This window comes from Trachypithecus francoisi, unplaced genomic scaffold (genome assembly GCF_009764315.1).
Source record: "Trachypithecus francoisi isolate TF-2019V2 unplaced genomic scaffold, Tfra_2.0 Contig01579, whole genome shotgun sequence".
Lineage (NCBI taxonomy): Eukaryota > Metazoa > Chordata > Mammalia > Primates > Cercopithecidae > Trachypithecus > Trachypithecus francoisi.
In genome coordinates this window covers 6,567,363-6,586,854 of record NW_022681442.1, presented here as the reverse complement: position 1 = coordinate 6,586,854, position 19,492 = coordinate 6,567,363, and the positions used below count along the sequence as shown (strand labels likewise).

Sequence of the window (19,492 nt, the reverse complement as noted above, 5' to 3'; positions counted from 1 at the left end):
GAGTGCAATGGCACGATCTCAGCTCACTGCAACCTCCACCTCCCAGGTTCAAGCAATTCTCCTGCCTCAGCCTCCCCAGTAGCTGGGATCATAGATGCCTGCCACCACTCCTGGCTAATTTTTTTGTATTTTCAGTAGAGACAAGGTTTCACCATGTTGGCCAGGTGGGTCTTGAACTCCGGACCTCAGGTGATCTGCCCATCTCAGCCTCCCAAAGTGCTGGGAGAAAACTTTCATAAAATCCCTCACAATCACACTTTCAGTTGTATATGTCATAAATACATTAAGGAGCAAAATGAAGGCACAGCCACGGCCACACGTTGGTGTAGTAGAAAACTGGAAATACAGTAAAAGCATTTAGCTGGGCAACAACTTTGTTAGAAACTCATGTTCTGTTACTAAGGAGGGAAAGGGGAATGGATGTTGGGAAGAGTTTATAACAGTTTTCGCCATGGTCACTCATTTCCTTTTTAAGTTTACGGAGGCTGTGAATTCAGGAAAATAAATGGATACCTAATTCCTAGGTCCTTGAGAAGTTCCATTTTAAAATGTTCTCATTCTTTCTAAAAATCAGACAAAAAAACTCTGGTGAGAAACTAATTTAGGTTCTGTCGCCTTCATTATTTTTGTGTATGTTACTTCCATAGTCTACCTTTCACCCGCTCTTGAATTGCACAGGGAAGCAGTCAGATGACTCAAGGATTTCACCGCAGTTGTACAGAGCTTTGTGCTTTAGAGGACAAAAGAATTTTTAAAAATCATACATTTGAGACAGGAATAATAGCAGGTTGATTGCAACAGTATTCGTTTCAGCTCTGGACTCTAGAGAAAGCATTTCCAAATGGACATCTTACATATTTTTCTGTTGAAAATAATCAACAAAGAGAGTTCCTCTCTCTTGTTGACCTATGCTGCAATACAGTGTCTGTTCAGGCATTTGTTATACAGTGTAAGTGGCTTTCTGATGGAAAGCTAATGTTAAAAAAAGGGGGGAAGGGTCTATTTTCTTAGCTCTTTTATATCTTCCTCTTGGAGATTTTTTTTTTTCTCATGTGACAGGTATTGTCTGACAGCCCAGTAATACAAGAAAAACATCACACTTCAGTTTCATTGACTGTGGGGTACTACAATGTGAGTTAACCTTTGTGTATGGTGACCTAGTGATTGAACTGCTAGTATTTTATTGGTGGGAGGTCTTCCCTTATGATCAGAGAAGTTTTCAGGGATATTATGACAAACACAAAGACACATCTTATTCACGAATGTCTGTGCTTTATTAAAATAGATTTATCTCCAAGTTAGGGCTGGCTTCTTAACACATTGCTTTCCTACTTAATAATGTAAGGAAGATTTTTTGTCTCTAATCCTTATTTCAGTGATGGAAATCCCACAGACAGACTCAAAACTATATCATAAGACAAAGTGTCACAAAAGGAAAGTCTGTCATATCTCCTAGCTATGGAAATAGAGTTTAATATACAAGGATGACTGGCATTAAATTCAATGTAAGCTCCAACAAATCTTACCTTTTGTGAGAAATCATTTAATTCCTAAGAGATGCTGCTGAATTGGTAACCTATCTGCTTATGGACTTCAACTTTTTTCCCATTGCTTTAGAAAGTCATTTCTTGGTGCCTCTCCATTATTTCCCTGAAATGTTTCTGTGCCAACTCTGATAGCCATCTTTTCTGAGTTTCACTGATAGATTGGATTACCATAATTCCTTTTATGGCATAAGACCACGCTGTAGTAGAAGAAAAAATCCTGATGTTCTTAAAATACATTGTCTTTGGATAGAATATTCTTTGCTTAGGAGAAGGGATTCAAAATGGCAGCAGCTGTGTCCTCCAAGTAAAGCTCTGGAAACATCTATTCTTTTATATTTGCTCTGCTATAGTTTTTATTGGCTGGAGAGCCTCCATTTGTCCTTCCAGATCCATTCTCCCCACTGCCATGTGCTCCTTGAGACAGAGACTGGCCAGGACTGCATCAAAGGCTTCTGAGCCCTAAGGTCATCAGTTTGGTTTGGCCAATGAGAGGCCCTGGCAGAGATTGGAGAGAGGAGAAAGGCGTCAGAATGTTGACCCTGGCTTGCTCCCTGCTGTGTTTCTCTAGGAAGGCCACTGCTCCTGCCAGGTGGCCCTCCCCATCACCAACGGCTCTCTCTGCAGGATTTGGTAATGGCACCCTATCATGGCCAGTTCAGGGCTGTTTCACCATCCTTGTTGGTTTTCTTCAACCTTGCCCAATACCTTGTAAAATAATCTTAATTTTCCCACTGGAGTATGCTATTTATTTCTGCCTGGAACCCTGACTGACATGCAAGTTTTCTAACAACTACCTCAAAAAATGGGGGACAGTGGTTATTTTGCCTCTGACTTGTTTTTAGAAAATACGTTCATCATGAATAGGATTAAAGGCAATGCCTGTAAACGTTATCTGCTATTTGTGTTTTACTGCCAGAGTTGTAAATTGTTTATATTTTCTTTTCTTTTTTTTTTTTTTGAGACAGAGTCTCTCTATTACCCAGGCTGGCGTGCTGTGGCACGATCTCTGCTCACTGTAACCTCTGCTTCCCTAGTTCAAGTCATTCTCCTGCCTCAGCCTCCCGAGTAGCTGGGACTACAAGCATGAGCCACCACACCCGGCTAATTTTTGTATTTTTAGTAGAGATGGGGTTTCACCATGTTGGCCAGGCTGGTCTCGAACTCCTAGCCTTAAATGATCCACCTGTCTTGGCCTCCCAAAGTGCTGGGATTACAGGCCTGAACCACCGCCCCGGCCAAATTGTTTGCATTTTCACAAGAACATAAAAGAGAAAGGCTATGGTTCTGCAGTTCAGCTGGTTCTCAAGGCGGGGTGCTGACATCTTGCTAGAGCATACAGATGTGTGTTACATGGCGATCCTCCTAGCATCACGGTGGCCCAGGGGCAGATGAATGGAGTACTGAGTGGGCCCCAATCTTGTCAGCATCTTCTTTTCCTGACCCCAGCCCTGCCAGGAGCATTGGATCCAGTCAACTCCTTACCTGCTTGCTTCCTTTTGCCATTACAACCCTGCATCCTATCTGCTGACCCTAACATTTCCAGAGAAATTGTGCCAGGCTCCTAAACCAAAGTGCTGCAAGGCCAATGCTAATCACCTGTACTAAAAGGTTGGCTGAGAAAGTAGCTCATATGATCAGATTATTTTTTGAAGTTTATCTGATTAAATTTGGGTTGAAGTTGGCTGGGCGCGGTGGCTCATGCCTATAATCCCAGCACTTGGGGAGGCCGAGGCGGACGGATCACAGGCTGGTCAAGACCAGCCTGGCCAACATGGTGAAACCCCGTCTCTACTCAAAACACAGAAATTAGCCAGGCATGGTGGCGTGTGTCTATAGTCTCATCTACTTGGGAGGCTGAGGCAGGAGAATTGCTTGAACCCAGGAGGCAGAGGTTGCAATGAGCCGAGATTGTACCTCCAGCCTGGGTGATGCAGTGAGTCTGTGTCTCAAAAAAAAAAAATTGGTTTGAAGTTGAGTGTATATAGTATTTCTAACTTTCCCCACCATAGGGATGGATTCTTATTTCAAAAGTGTGGTGAGGCCTATAAACTGATCTTCTGGTAAATTTTATTTGCAAGGATCACTTCTTAAAAAAGCCAATCTTAAAATTAGAGTGGGCACTAATATTTAGTTTTAGTCCACAGATCTTTTATAAAAACATCTGTTAGCTTTGAGTCTTTTGTGTCCCAGCAATGCAGATGGAAAGGCTTGGGAGAGGATCACCAGGTTAGGACTTGAAGCACTTGTGGTCCAGTTCCTAAAACGCAAGTGCTGTAACTTCTCTGTCCCTTCCGTCATTTGGAAATAACAACTGCCTGACAACACTGATCAGGATAAAAATGAGATAATGATGGTGAAGTGATCTGCAAATGTAAATATCCTAAAAATATAAATGATTTTCTGAAGGTTGCCACACACTGGACAAATTTCAGAAGATATACCTTGTTTTTTCTTAAAAGATTGTTAAATGCAAAAATTAATGTAAATGTTAGATACAATTTTCATCTTCATTCATTTGTAAGATTTAACATTTAAAATGCTGCGCAAGATATGCAAATTACAGTCTGAAAAAAAATAATGAAAGAGAAATATCCAACTGTCTTAAGTTTTTTTTTTTTTTTTTTTTTTTTGAGACAGGGTCTCATTGTCACCTAGGCTGCAGTGCAGTGGCAGGATCACAGCTCACTGCAGCCTTGACCTCCCCACCTTGGCCTCCCAGAATGTTGGAATTATAGACGTGAGCCGCCCTACCTGGACCTTTTTTTTTTTTTTTTTGAGACAGGGTCTTGCTCTGTAGCTCAGGGTGGAGTGGTTCACTGCAACCTCAACCTCCCAGAGTGACCTCCCACCTTAGTCTCCCAAGTAGATGGGACCACAGGTGCATGCCACCACACCGGGCTAATTTTTCAAGTTACTTTTGGTAGAGACAGGGTCTCCCTATGTTTGAGACAGCTGATCTTGAACTCCTGGGCTCAAGTGATCCTCCCACGTTGGCCTCTGAAAATGCTGAGATTCCAGGTGTGAGCCACTGTGCCCAGCCTGCTCTAAATTCTTAAGCAAAGTTTAAACGTGTTAGGTTATTGAACTAAAGTAGTCAGGGTGAAAATATCCTGAAGTATAAAATCAAGAAAGTAAAGTTAATCGATTCATTCAACAAATACTTCTTCAGTAACTGTGTGTGCCAGGCACCATTCTAAGTACTCAGGATACATCAGTCAAAACATCTCACATACAGGAGAGGTACTTTCTGTTTACTAGGAAGCTGTTAAAGTTCTAAGTAATGAATGAGTATCAGCAGCCAATGAATTAATGAATTGTAGAATTCATGCTTTACCTCATATGTGGAACCACTGAATAATTTTGTATATCATTAAAAACTAAATTTCTTTCTGATTAGCCCCTTTAAAAATTGTAGCTTGTGTATTTTAAATTTACAGCTACTATAAATCTGCCATATTGAAGGTACTATTGAATATTGTGATCTTCTTGGTTACACTGAAACTGCTGTGCAGATTTTTCTTTTGATCCACTATTTGAATTTGTAGATTGTTTTTGAAGCAAATAAATTATTTGCATGAATCACTTTGGTGAATTTAAGAACTACTCAAATGACGTCATGAATACTTTCAAATATTCTGAGATATTTTTAAACTTTGTGGTCTCTGAAATGACTGGAAAGAAAGGCATGAAAAATATTGTGGCATTCCTAACTTCACTACTTTGGAATTACTTTCTGTTAACATCACTTTAGTGTTTGGCAAAAAGGCAGCATATTTTTAATTCCATGAGTATTGTATAATTAAACATGAAATGAAGATTTAGGTTCTAGACTAGTACATTTTGTCTCGTATAAGACTGTGAGGGCTGGGCACGGTGGCTCACGCCTGTAATCCCAGCACTTTGGGAGGCCGAGGCGGCCGGATCCCGAGGTCAACAGTTTGAGGCCAGCCTGGCCAATATGGTGAAACCGTCTCTACTAAAAATGCAAAATTTAGCTGGTGTGGTGATGCGCACCTGTAGTCCCAGCTACTCAGGGGGCTGAGGCAGGAGAATTGCTTAAACCTGGGAGGTGGAGGTTGCAGTGAGCCAAGATTGTGCCATTGCTCTCCAGCTCAGGAAATAGAGCGAGACTCTATCTAAAAAAAAAAAAAAAAAAAAAAAAAGACAAGACTGTGTGTATGGTATGTGCGTGCATAGGTGTGGGTGTGTAATGTGTATGTATGTGCATATATGTGTGTATATGTATGGTGTGTGTGTATACATGTGGTGTGTGTGTATATGTGTGTGTGCTGTGTATGTGTGTGTGTTGGGAATGGTGGATGTGTAACCTTGTAAGCACATATATATATATATATATATATATTTTTTTTTTTTTGAGACAGAGTCTTGCTCTGTTGCCCAGGCTGGAGTGCAGTGATGTGATCCCAGTTCACTGCAACCTCTGCCCGGGTTCAAGTGATTCTCGTGCCTCAGCCTCCAGAGCAGCTGGGATTATAGGTGCCTGCCACGATGTTTGGCTACTTTTTGTATTTTTAGTAGACATGGGGTTTCACCACATTGGCCAGGCTGGTCTCGAACTCCTGGCTTCAAGTAATCCTCCTGCCTCGGCCTCCCAAAGTGCTGGGATTACAGATGTGAGCCACCGCACATGGCTGTCAGCCTTGGAATGGGAAGATCTTTGCTTATACAAACCATAAACTGGGTCAATACCCACTTTGAGGTTGTTCACATGGGTTAGACTTAGAACATATTTGAGGTTGACCAGATGTCAATCCTGCTTCTCAGCTTTCCAGGTGTTCTCATTGAGACACGTCTTGCCCCTCAGTGAGTCACTCATTTTTTTCCACTGTCTCTATCTAGTCTGCCTTTCTCCTTCCTCCTTGCTCAGCAAATCATATTCACCTGCAAAACAGTCACTGCCCATCTCTATTTTCCAAGGGAACTGCAAGGCTTGCCTCCTCTGTGTCCTATGCTGGGACGTTACTCATTTGATTATTTGATATGGAATTTGCCTCTCTGTCCTGAAACATTCATAAAATTCAATTTTCCACTAACTTGACTAGGGTTTCCTTGCCTTTTCTCTGTTACGGCCTATTCAGAATAATTTTTTTTTTTTTTGAGACGGAGTCTCGCTCTGTCGCCCAGGCTGGAGTACAGTGGCCGGATCTCAGCTCACTGCAAGCTCCGCCTCCCGGGTTTACGCCATTCTCCTGCCTCAGCCTCCCGAGTAGCTGGGACTACAGGCGCCCGCCACCTCGCCTGGCTAGTTTTTTGTATTTTTTAGTAGAGACGGGGTTTCACCGTGTTAGCCAGGATGGTCTCGATCTCCTGACCTCGTGATCCGCCTGTCTCGGCCTCCCAAAGTGCTGGGATTACAGCAGAATAATTTTTAAATGCATAACAGAAATGAGAGGAAGCCAATTAAATTGAAATACAGTTATTAAAATTCTGTAATATTAATTGAAGTAGTTGTTACTTACATTTTTTTTTCTTTTTTTTGAGATGGAGTCTTGCTCTGTTGCCCAGACCGGAGTGCAGTGATGTGATCTCAACTCACTGCAACCTCCACCTTCTGGGTTCAAACGATTCTCCTGCCTCAGCCTCCTGAGTAGTTGAGATCACAGGCATGTGCCACCACACCCAGCTAATTTTTGTATTTTTAATTAGAGACGGGGTTTTACCATGTTGGCCAGGCTGGTCTTGTGCTCCTGACCTCAGGCGATCCACCCGCCTCAGCCTCCCAAAGTGCTGGGATTACACGCATGAGCCACTGTGCCCAGCCTTTTTTTTTTTTTTTTTTTTTTTTTTTTTTTTTTGAGACAGTCTCGCTCTGTCGCCCAGGCTGGAGTGCAGTGGTGTGATCTCAGCTCACTGCAGCCTCCAGGTTCAAGTGATTCTCCTGCCTCAGCCTCCCAAGTAGCTGGAGTACAGGTGCCCGCCACTATATCCAGCTAATTTTTTTGGACTTTTTAGTAGAGACTGGGTTTCACCATGTTGGCCAGACAGGTCTCGAACTCCTGACCTCACGCGATCTGCCCGCCTCCACCTTCCAAAGTGCTAGGAGTACAGGTGTGAGTGACCACGCTCAGCCCAACTGAAGTACTCTTTTTTTTTTTTTTTTTTTTGAGATGGAGGCTCTCTCTGTTGCCCAGGCCAGAGTGCAGTGGCATGATCTTGACTCACTGCAAACTCCACCTCCTGGGTTCAAACGATTCTCCTGCCTTAACCTCCCGAGTAGCTGAGATCACAGGCGTGTGCTACCACACCCGGCTAATTTTTGTATTTTTAGTAGAGACAGGGTTTCACCATGCTGGCCAGGCTGGTCTTGAACTCCTGACCTCAAGTGATCCTCCTGTCTTGGCCTCCCAAGGTGCTGGGATTACAGGGGTGAACCACCATGCCCGGCCTGAAGTACTTCTTTAATAACCTATTCAATAATGTAATATGATCTTAAAAAATCTGTGATTTCTATTGGTGTCAGTGCCACAGATGTGTTAATACTACTGTAGTGTGTTGACTACACTGACTATTGTTATAAATACTGCATTTCAGTTAAAAGTTAGAAGAAATAAAGATGTATTTTCTTTCCATCCAAATTCATGGGCCCCTTCAGGGCATGGAGACCCTAAGTTAGGGATCATCCCCCACTGGACTGTTGGCCCCTGATGTAGATACAGCTTTACCTATCTCTGCATTGCTGTTCTCAGCACAGTACCTGATATGGGGTCATTCCTTAGTAAATGCTACCTGGATTAAATGAAACACAGAGCAAGGAAACCAACATTTATCAGACACTTAGGAGTACTGCCAGACCTTTCAGCTCTTAAGTCTCATTGGACCCTCAATAACTGCCAGGGAAGTATCACCCTGAATTTTTCAGATGAGGACACTGAGGACACTGGCACTCAGAGAGGACAGGAGGATTTCAACTCAGCGCTGTTTGACTCCAAAGTTCACGCTCTCTCTGCTCACAGCTTTGCCTCTTACAAAACTTCCCCAGATAAGATCACAAGCGAAGTTATTTCAGACACTCAGAGTTTCCAAACTTCTTAAAAAGGCACAACAGCCAGGCGCGGTGGCTCACACCTGTAATACCAGCCTGTGATCCCAGCTACTCGGAGGCTGAGGCAGGAGAATCGCTTGAACCTGGGAGACAGAGGTTGCAGTGAGCCGAGACTGTGCCATTGCACTCCAGCCTGGGCAACAAGAGTGAAACCTTGTCTCAAAAAAAAAAAAAAAAAAAAAAAGAAGACATAGTAATGGCTGGGTTCGGTGGCTCACGCCTATAATCCCAACACTTTGGGAGTCTGGAGAATTACCTGAGCCCAGGAGTTCAAGACCAGCCTGGATACCATGGTGAAACCCTCACTCTATAAACTGAAAAAATTGGCTAGGTGTGGTGTCTATAGTCCCAGCTACTCAGGAGGCTGAACCTGGGAGGTTGAGACTGTGGTGAGCTATGATCACAACAGTGCACTCCAGCCTCAGTGACAGAGTGAGACCCTGCCTCAAAAAAAAAAAAAGAGACTCAATACAACTTCAACATTTTCTCCCCTAATTCCAGAAGTCTAGCTTACAGGGACACTTAGTTGAAAAATCCACAAAAATTTCTTAGTCTGGATATAGAGTAACTGTGTTCCTATTAGTACAAATTTATACCCATCAGATGCGACCAGTCCTAGCACAGACCAGGATTTTGAAATGTCAGACAAGCTGTATTTTGTCTGATGCTTCACAAGCATATCTGGTCCTCTCAGGAGAGATTATTTTTGCAGGCAGATTTGTGGTAGACATAGAGGAAGGTCACAGGATGGTACCATGTTCCACAAAACCATGTCCTATACTGCCTGGGTACAGATTAGGCAACATTATTACATGCATTTCTTTCTTTCTTTCCTTCCTTCCTCCCTCCCTCCCTCCTTCCCTTTCTTTCTTTCTTCCTTCTTTTATTTTATTTTTTTTGAGACAGAGTATCGCTCTGTCATACAGGCTGGAGTGCAATGGCATGATCCTGGTTCACTGCAACCTCTGCCTCCCGGGCTCAAGCAATTCTCTTGCCTTGGTCTCTTGAGTAGCTGGGATTACAGGCACCCACCACCATGAATGGCTAACTTTTTGTATTTTTAGTAGAGACGGGGTTTTGCCATGTTGACCAGGCTGGTCTCGAACTCCTGACCTCAGGTGATCCACTTACCTGGGCCTCCCAAAGTGCTGGGATTACAGGAGTGAGCCACCGCGCCTGGCCTGTTACGTTGCATTTTCTACTGTTAAGAGGTTTTTTCCACTGGGGAATCATGTTGATCATACATAGACAGTGGAAGATGTTGCAGTTTATACAAATGACATTTTCTGCAATGTGTCTGAGAACATATTCTTGTAACAACTGAACATTTCTAACATTTCTTTTGAAGGAAACACTCATTTTATAACACTTTTTACTTAAAAGCACAGATCCGTCAAAGACCCTAAGTAAGCTGGACCCGTTACCATTTCCTTCACCAGAGCGCCTTCGACTTCCCTTCGCTGCAAATGTCCACCTCTGGGAGGCCGCCACAGCCTGATCTTTCCGTTCTAGGCCTGATTATGGACTGCCAAGCCTTTCTGGAGAGAGTGGTTTCTTGTCGCTCTTCTTTTTTTCATTCTTCTTGATTTGCTTCCCCCTAACTATTGTCCCAAATCTCCTCCAGTTCCCAGAGCAACCCTCAGCAGGAGACTCTGTGCTTGATTCACCGAGGAGCAGAAAGGATTTGAAGTCCACTCCATCACCTCTGTCTCTCCCACCAAAACCTCCCTAGAGCTGTTTTTCACAGCTTCCTCTCCACGTTTCGGAGGAAGATAGGGGTTTTTGCTTGCCAACACAAATCACTGTGCTCTGAATTTTACCTCCCTTTTGGATTTCAGTCCTTTTACCCCCTCTACATCTCTCCTCCATTTACAAAAGGGCTCAGATATGCCCATTCTTTAAAATAAATACCTAAAATAAAACAAAATCTTTCCCTTATTTTTGTTACTGCCCCAATCTATTCTTATATCTCCTGGTTTCCTTTCACCGCCAGACGTCTTGGACTTGTGGTTTATAATCACATGGCTTCAGTTTTTGAAACTTGGCTTCTCTCCCTACCGTCCCACTGAGAACTGTTCTCTAGAAGGTCACCGAGTCTCTTGTTTGTCAGATCCAGTGACCTTTCCTCACTTCTAATGCTCGAAATCTGTAGCATCTGACAATTTTTATTGCCATGTGCTTGAGGCTCACTGTACCCTCGGCTTCCAGAACACTGTACTATCAGCTTCATCTCCTACCTTTCTGACCACTCTTTTTTTTTTTTTTTCCCCTTTGGTAGTTCTTTCTTCCCCACTCCTGTGGCTTCCATAATAAATTCTACATAGAGAGCTCCCTGATGTTGATCTCCAGGATTGCCCTACACATTTCAGACCAGCATTCCTCCCACCAGCCATTCTCTTCCTCCTGAGTCCAGGATCTCCTGATTCAAGGGTCCACATCTCCTCTGACCCAGTTCCTCTCTTGTGTGTCCCACTGTTGCACATACTGCCATCACTCAGAGTTCACAGACTTTTTTTTTTTTTTTTTTTTGGTGACAGGATCTTGCTATCTTGCCCAGGCTGGAGTGCAGTGGCATGATTACAGCTCACTGCATCCTTGAAATCCTGGGCTCAAGCAATTCTCCCTCCTCAGTCTCCTGAGTAGCAAGGACAACAGGTATGAGCCACTGAGCCTGGCAGGTTAAAAATTATTTTTTGTAGCAATGGGGTCTCACTATGTTGCCCAGTTTGGTCTTGAATTCCTGGCCTCAAGCGATCTTCCACCTTGGCCTTCCAAAGTGCTAGAATTACAGGTATGAGCCACTGCTCCTGGCCCATTCTCTGACTTTTGATTCTTCTGTCCCAGAGTTAGTCACTGGCAAATCCTGAAGATTGCACTGTCTCCCATTTCACTCCTGGCCCTCCCTTCCATTCTCACAGCTACTTTGGTTTTAGGTCCTTGTCTCTTCTCTACCCGTTTCTACTTCTGCCCTCATTTGTCCCACAGACATTCCAGGTAAAGGCTTGTAGCTCCAATACTGGTACCTTCCTGCTCAAAACCTCCTTATGGCTTTCTACTGTTAATGGAACTAAAGATCCATTTTTTTTCTACTGTTAATGGAACTACAGATCCAAATTCTGCATTCAAAACTTTCACAAAAAGGCAATATGGAATTATAAACTCTACAGTTAGTCTGGGAAAAACTGAAACGAAAGCCAGAACAAACTGTCAACAAAACTATACTGTCTCTACACTTTACTACAAAGGTCCTTTGTTTTTTTTTTTTTGAGATGGAGTCTTGTGCAGTCGCCCAGGCTGGACTGCAATGGCGCGATCTCGGCTCACTGCAAGCTCTGCCTCCCGGGTTCACACCATTCTCCTGCCTCAGCCTCCTGAGTAGCTGGGACTACAGGCGCCTGCCACCACGCCAAGCTAATTTTTTTTTTTTGTATTTTTAGCAGAGACGGGGTTTCACCATGTTAGCCACGATAGTCTCGATTCTCTTGACCTCATGATCCACCCGCCTCAGCCTCCCAAAGTGCTGGGATTACAGGGATGAGCCACTGTGCCCGGCCTTTTTTTTTTTTTTTTAGATAGCGTCCTGCTCTGTTGCCCAGGGTGTAGTGCAGTAGTGCCATCATGGCTCACTGCAGCCTGGACCTCCCAGGCTCAAGCAATTCTCCTGCCTCGGCCTCCCAAAGTGCTAGGATTAGAGGCATGGGCCACTGCACCGAGCCTAATAGAAGGTTTCGAAGAAAAGGAAATTAAAAACCCCACAAAGACAGTGTATACTTTTTTCCAAATGAAATATTTCTCCGAATCCAAATACACATAAGTAGAATGTTAGTTTGGTCGGTGTGCCAATCAGCAACAGTTCTGTAACTGTGACAATGCCATCTGCTGTATTTATTGATGATATCTTTTTAATTCAAATATAGTGGAACATTTGACTGTGGAATCCAGAGTTCTGTGTTCTGCTGGGCACGGTGGTATGTGCCTGTAATCCCAGCATTTTGGGAGGCAGAGGCAGGAGGATTGTTTGAATCCAGCAGTTCAAGACGAGCCTGGGCAACACAGACTTTGTCTCTACTAAGAGTTGAAAAATTAGCCGGGTATGGTGGAGCATGCCTGTAGTCCTAGCTACTGCGAAAGCCAAGGTGGGAGGATCACTTGAGCCTGGGGGTTTGAGGCAGCAGTGTGCTATGACTGCACCCACTGCACTCCAGCCTGGGTGACAGAGTGAGATCTTGTCTTTACAGAAATAAAAAAATAAAAAAACATTTAAAAAAGAGTTATGTGTTCCTGTTCGAACTGCAGAGTCAATTGGTCTAGCTCTTGTTAAGTCACTTAACATCTTTAGGCACTAATTTCCACATCTGCAAGCTTCCGGGGTTTGAGGGCTGTTTTGTTAGTAGTTCTCAATACTGGCGGCATGTTTCAGTTACCTGGGGAGTGGGTTTAAAACATATCCATAGGCCGGGCGCGGTGGCTCACGCTGGTAATCCCAGCACTTTGGGAGGCTGAGGCGGGTGGATCATGAGGTCAGGAGATCGAGACCATCCTGGTTAACACAGTGAAACCCCGTCTCTCCCAAAAAATACAAAAAAAAAATAGCCGGGCGTAGTGGTGGGCGCCTGTAGTCCCAGCTACTCGGGAGGTTGAGACAGGAGAATGGCATGAACGTGGGAGGTGGAGCCTGCAGTGAGCCGAGTTCGCGCCACTGCACTCCAGCCTGGGGGACACTGCAAGACTCCATCTCAAAAACAAAAAATAAAACAGATATCCATGCCCAGGCCCTCCTCTTAGGGATTGTTTCGATAGGACATCTGTCTCTCTCTCTCTCTCTCTATTTTTGTTCGTTTGTTTTTTTAGATAGAGTCTCACTCTGTTGCCCAGGCTGGAGTGCAATGGCACGGTTACGGCTTACTGCAACCTCCGCCTCCTGGGTTCAAATGATTCTTGTGCCTCAGCATCCCGTATAGCTGGGGTTAAAGACATGCGCCACCACGTCCGGCTAATTTTTGTATTTTTAGTAGAGACGAGGTTTCACCATGTCGGCCAGGCTGGTCTCAAACTCCCGACCTCAGGTGATCTGCCTGCCTCGGCCTCCCAAATTGCTGGGATAACAGGCATGAGCCACCGCGCCTGACCTATAATTACAGGTCTGTCTTTCTTTCTTGTTTTTTTGAGACAGAGTTTTGCTCTTGTTGCTCAGGCTGGAGTGCAATGACACAATCTCAGCTCACTGCAACCTCCGCCTCTGTGAGTTCAAGAGGTTCTCTTGCCTCAGCCTCCCAACTAGTTGGGATTACAGGCATGCACCACGACACCCAGCTAATGTTTTGTATTTAGTAGAGACGGGATTTCACCATGTTGGTCAGGCTGGTCTCGAACTCCTGACTTCAGGCGATCCACCCGCCTCGGCCTCCCAAAGTCCTGGGATTACAAGGGTGAGCCACTGCACCTGGCCATAATTATGGTTATTTCTATCTTACTCTTTTCTCTATGCTGTAGTTTCCTCACTAAGATGTGTCTTATCTTTGTGGGCTTCTTATTCATTGGTACGTGATATTCACTATTTACTCAATTGAGGAAGGAGTTAATAAACTTTATCCTAGTGATATCCCATTTCCTTACCAAAATAAACTACAACTCAAGCGAAACAAAAACACCTAATTCTGTGATTCCTGGTAGCTTGTAACTGAGAGTCTCTGCAGTCTGAATTCAGGAAGGGGAAGCTGGAGGAATTCAGAAGCTCTTAAAAGAAAATATTTTTCAAAGTTGAAATGTTGGCCTAACTATTGTTCTTAACATAGTAACATGGTGTTTGATCTGATCTACAATTGTGTTAATTATACACTAATTATAAATATAGCTCATATATATAATATATGTGAGAATGTTAAGTTTTGCAGGCAAAAGACTTGCAGTTTAAACTCAATTTATTGAATAAATAATGTTGCTCTGGGCAGACGAGGATTGTCGAAAATATCTACACTATAGGAATGGCTATGAGAATAAAATATGCCAATAAAATATGTTGCTGGAGAGGGGAATCTGTAAGATACAGCATTATTCTTTACTGGTCATAGTGAAGCTATACACACATTCCTGACCATATTTATGCAAAGAGAAAGCTAGAACACCATGAACAGTTTTAATAAATGAAGTCCCATTAAAATTTTAAAAATCTGATTAAACTCTGAATTATGGTCCTCCTGTTGAACCTGAGGTATCCAACTGTTAAATGCCCTTTGGTAGTAGTATAGATTTTTTCTAATAGATAACTTTTAAATTTACAGCTTTTAAAGAGTTGCTGTCTTTTATGATCTTTCAAATTCTTTCTTCTCCTCACAAAATTTTAAGTATGAAAACTACAAGGTAAAGTCCCACTGGGAAAAAACAAAGATCTCTTGCTAGAAAAATTTCCCATACTCACGGGGTTTTAACAAATGGCTGGCTTATTTTGGCTATTTGGTTATTTTTATAGTACAAAAAGAAAGAAATACACATATCTGTTTAGAACTTGGTCCCAGGGGATTCTCCTAAGCAGTATTTTTTCCATAGCTGTAATTTATCCTCGGCCTGAAGATAGGTAAGGCTTATTAGGAAAGGTTTATTTCTAATTTACATAAAAGGCATCCATAAGAAGGTTGGATTTTCCCAAGACTAGCGCCAGTAAGTCGTGGAGAAGAGCAAGACGCAAGGTCTCCATGACTTTTCATCGCGTCTATCTACGTACGCACACATGTACCATGCACAGAGCAACGAGAAATACACACATACATCAATATACATGGATAGCCCCAGCAAAAGCAGGGGTAAAAATCGGACACTGCAAAACATAAATTTAAAAAATCAAACCATCACAAAGCACCTAGAGCTTTGTCTTCCCTGGTGTTTTATGAAGAGCTTCAAAGTCCTTAAGAAAAAGTAAAGCAGCATCTAGGTTATACGTAGATCGCTTAGGGTATGTGAGACCTGGGGGTTAACTTAAAAACTCTGGCGCATGTGTCGCAGAGAAGAGGCAAAGCGCCCGTTCAGACACCTACGACGACGCCCTCCGGGCCGCCGTCAGCCCGCGCCCCCGAGCGCCACGCACCCCGCGGCGGTCCGGCACCCTCCTGCCCACAGTCGTCCGCGGAAGAGAACCGGCGCAGGACCAACGCGCGCCGCCGACTCACAATCGAGGCCGCGCTCCGGCTGACGTCACCCTCTTTCGACCCGCCCCCTGAGCGCGGAAAGAGGCGGCCGCTCATTGGCTGCGCCGCCGGCGGCCTCGGGGCCAATGACAGGGCGGCGAGCGTCTGGGTCCGGTCTTGACGTTGTGCCGCTCGCCGCGGGGTTTATTTGGCTCCGGGTCCCTCGGCTGCCGCCATTAGGGGTCTGCAGCGCCCGCGGCCGCCTCCCACACCTCACTGCCCCCGCCCTCCGGGGCTCCCCAGTCTCCGCGCCTCCTCTCCGCCCCTCTACCCGGGCCTCCGGCAGCCAGGAGCCGCGCGCGGACCCGCGGAGACCATGTCCTGACTGAGGGGAGAAGGCGGAGGCGGCAGCAGCGGGGCGGGCGGCGGCGCGGTGGGAGGCGGAGAGGGGCCGGGCTCGACTCGTCGCCGCGGGCTGCGCGGGGAGTCGCCGCCGCCGCCGCCGCCGCCTCCGCCGCTGCCGCTGCTAAGCGCCCGTCGGACGGGGAGGAGGAGCAGGAGCTGGAGGGGGAGCCGCCGCCGCCAGGTAACCGGGCCCCGGGGGGCGCCCCGCCGCGGCCTGCCGGGTCCCTCGCTTCCAGGCGGCGCCCAGGTTGCCGGGCCTCCCGGGCTGCCAGCCCTCACGGCATCCCGGGGGCGGCCGCGTCGCAGGCGCGGGGAGGGCAGGGGCCCGGGCCGCCGCTGTCGGCCCTTCCATCTTAGGCGCTCCGGGTGCGGGGACGGCCCAGGGGCTGTGGGAGGGCGGGTCCGCCCAGCTTGTTTACCGACCGCCGGCCGTCCGCGGCTGGACGCGGTGCGGGTCCCGCCGCCGCTCTTCCGCCAGATTTCCCCACAACTTCTTTTCCTGCCGCAGACGGGTTAGCTAGTGGGGTTTCGGTCCCACTCCGCAATAGGCCGTAAACACTTGGGTCCATCGCCACAAGTTGGTTCTGGTCTCCAAACTTGTGTTTCAGTCGCTCGGCCGCTTGCTTTCCACCTCCTGCGGTGGCCTCTAGTTGCCATTTCTAGGAAAATAAAGGTGGGGGACGACGAGGCGGGTGGGGAGGAGGAGCTGGAGCTAGTGGAAAGATTCGTCTACCCCTCCTGTTCTAAGTAACGAGTGTTCAGTGCAAGGATCTGTTTTTTCTCTGCTGTGGTTTGGTGCGGGTCATTTCACAGACAAAAGAACTGTAGTGAATGCTGGCATTAAGCGCAAGGGACAGGCAGTTTAGGTTAAGCCTGGAAGTTTGAACCGGCCCATTATCTTTGAGATACACTGGTGTTTTGAAACTCTTTTACTGAGAATTGTGTATTTCCGTCAGTTGATTACCCTTTTCTATAACTCCGTAGACTGTCGATGTAAGCGCCGCCCCATTTTACCAGTATTTTGGTTTCACCGTGTTTATGATGATGTTAATAAATCTAATATGCAAAAATACCGTTTTAGGAACACAATTCGAGGTTTTTTTTTTTTTTTTTTTTTTTTTGAGACGGAGTTTCGCTCTTGTTGCCCAAGCTGGAGTGCAGTGGTGCTATCTCGGCTCACCGCAACCTCCACCTCCTAGGTTCAAGCGATTTTCCTGTCTCAGCCTTCTGAGTAGTTGGGACTACAGGAATGCGCCACCACGCCCGGCTAATTTTGTATTTTTAGTAGAGATGGGAGTTTCTCCATGTTGGTCAGGCTGGTCTCGAACTCCCGACCTCGGGTGATCCGCCCGTCTCGGCCTCCCAAAGTGCTGGATTATAGGCGTGAGCCACCGCGCTTGGCCTGAGAGAAATCTTTAACTCTGGGACCTATTCTGTAAAGAGTGATTTCTTTACCTGTGTGTTTTAGTTAACTTATCACTTGTGCAGCATCCAGCGGTACCCCTGTTTTGATCAAACATGGATGACTCAGTGTACAAAACATAAACCAGGGGAAACCATAAGGAATTTTGATCTTGGCTTGTGCCAAGGTTCTTGGGAAAGTCATCTGAACTATGGGAGAAATAAAGCTGGATCTTGTCTCCTTGTTATTATTTTGAATTAAATGAGGTAATTCTAAAAAAATTTAGAATCCTCTTGACTTTTAGCTCTAAAGATAGGCAGGCTCTTTATACTAAAATTTCATAACGTTTTTATTGGGCTATTGGGGGTTTACGAGATAGTAGGACAGTAATGACACATTTTGCTCGTTTGAGAAGGATGTTATTTGAATGTCATGAAGGATTTTATTTCTGTTGCTGTTTTAACACCTTTTATTAATGCCTCAGAGCATTGGGACACCCATTTATTTACTCTTGAAATTTGTTTGGGTATGATGAACTCATTCATAGTAATATATTTCAAGCTCGTGGCCTTGATCCATGTCTGTACGCAGATAGGGGTTATGGCATGTCACATTTAAAGTCTGAGGATTAACATTGTTTTGGAACTCATGATCCAGTTGTACAATATTTGAGGCAAATTGCTTCATATGTGTAATTGACACAGTGAGAGCTTGTTCATGTGCTTTATAATAAATGTAAACTTTAAATGTGAATTACAGAAGGAGACCACTGACCCGGCCGGTGGCTCATGCCTATAATCGCAGCACTTTGGGAGGCTGAGGCGGGCGGATCGCCTGAGGTCAGGAGTTCGAGACCAGCCTGGCCAACATGGTGAAACCCCGTCTCTGCTAAAAATACAAAAAAATTAGCCGCTCATGGTGTCGTGTGCCTGTAATCCCAGCTACTCGGAAGGCTGAGGCAAGAGAATCCCTTGAACCGCGGAGGTGGAGGTTGGTGTGAGCCGAGATCTAGCCACTGCACTCCAGCCTGGGTGACGGAGCGGGACTCCATTTGAAAACAAAACAAAACAAAACAAAAGTAGACCACTGTTAATTTGGTTCAGGTTTTTTTTTCCCTCCTCCTCCTTTTTTTTTTTCTTGAGAGGCAGTCTCGCTCTGTCGCCCAGGCTGAAGTTCAGTGGTGCGATCTTGGCTTACTGCAAGCTCTGCCTCCGGGTTCACGCCATTCTCCTGCTTCAGCCTCCCGAGTAGTTGGGACTACAGGCGCCCGCCACCACGCTCGGCTAAGTTTTTGTATTTTTAGTAGAGACGGGGTTTCACCGTGTTAGCCAGGATGGTCTCGATCCTGACCTCGTGATCTGCCCTCCTCAGCCTCCCAAAGTGCTGGGATTACAGGTGTGAGCCACTGCGCCCAGCACCCCCCGCCTTTTTTTTTTTGAGACCTAGTCTCATCACTCCGTTGCCCAGGCTGGAGTGTCGTGGAGTGATCTTGGCTCACTACAACCTCCGCCTCCCGGGTTCAAGCGATTCTTCTGCCTCAGTCTCCCTAGTAGCTGCTGGAATTACAGGCGCGTGCCAACACGCCCGGCTAATTTTTGTGTTTTTAGTAGAGATGGGGTTTCACCATGTTAGCCAGGCTGGTCTTGAGTTCCTGACCTCAAATGATCATCTACCCGCCTGGGCCTCCCAGAGTACTGGGATTAAAGGTGTGAGCCACAGTGCCTGGCCTGATTTGGTTCAGTTTTATTATTTGGGCATTGCTGCTTGCCTCTTCCTTTCCAGTAATATTCTCTTGTATCTGGGCTTTGAATACTTATCCTCTCATTGATTTGGTATTTGATTTGGAATATTTGTGCTCCATTTATGCTTTGGGTAAATGCTTGCACATTTCAACACTTTTACCTCCTCACATCACAACATAAGGACTTACAGAAAACTCCTTTATACAGGCAAA

The 19,492-nt window shown here is 45.5% G+C and overlaps 1 protein-coding gene across 2 annotated transcripts in view; it reads left to right on the top strand.

Annotated features, from left to right (window-relative positions):
* The first annotated feature begins 15,901 nt into the window (after nucleotides 1–15,901).
* ZRANB1 (zinc finger RANBP2-type containing 1) overlaps nucleotides 15,902–19,492 on the top strand; it is a 72,588-nt gene continuing 68,997 nt past the window's right edge. For both annotated transcript variants that reach the window (XM_033179623.1, XM_033179613.1), the window contains exon 1: nucleotides 15,902–16,317. The gene's annotated coding sequence lies outside the window, so the exon portion shown is untranslated. The remainder of the gene's footprint in view (nucleotides 16,318–19,492) is intronic.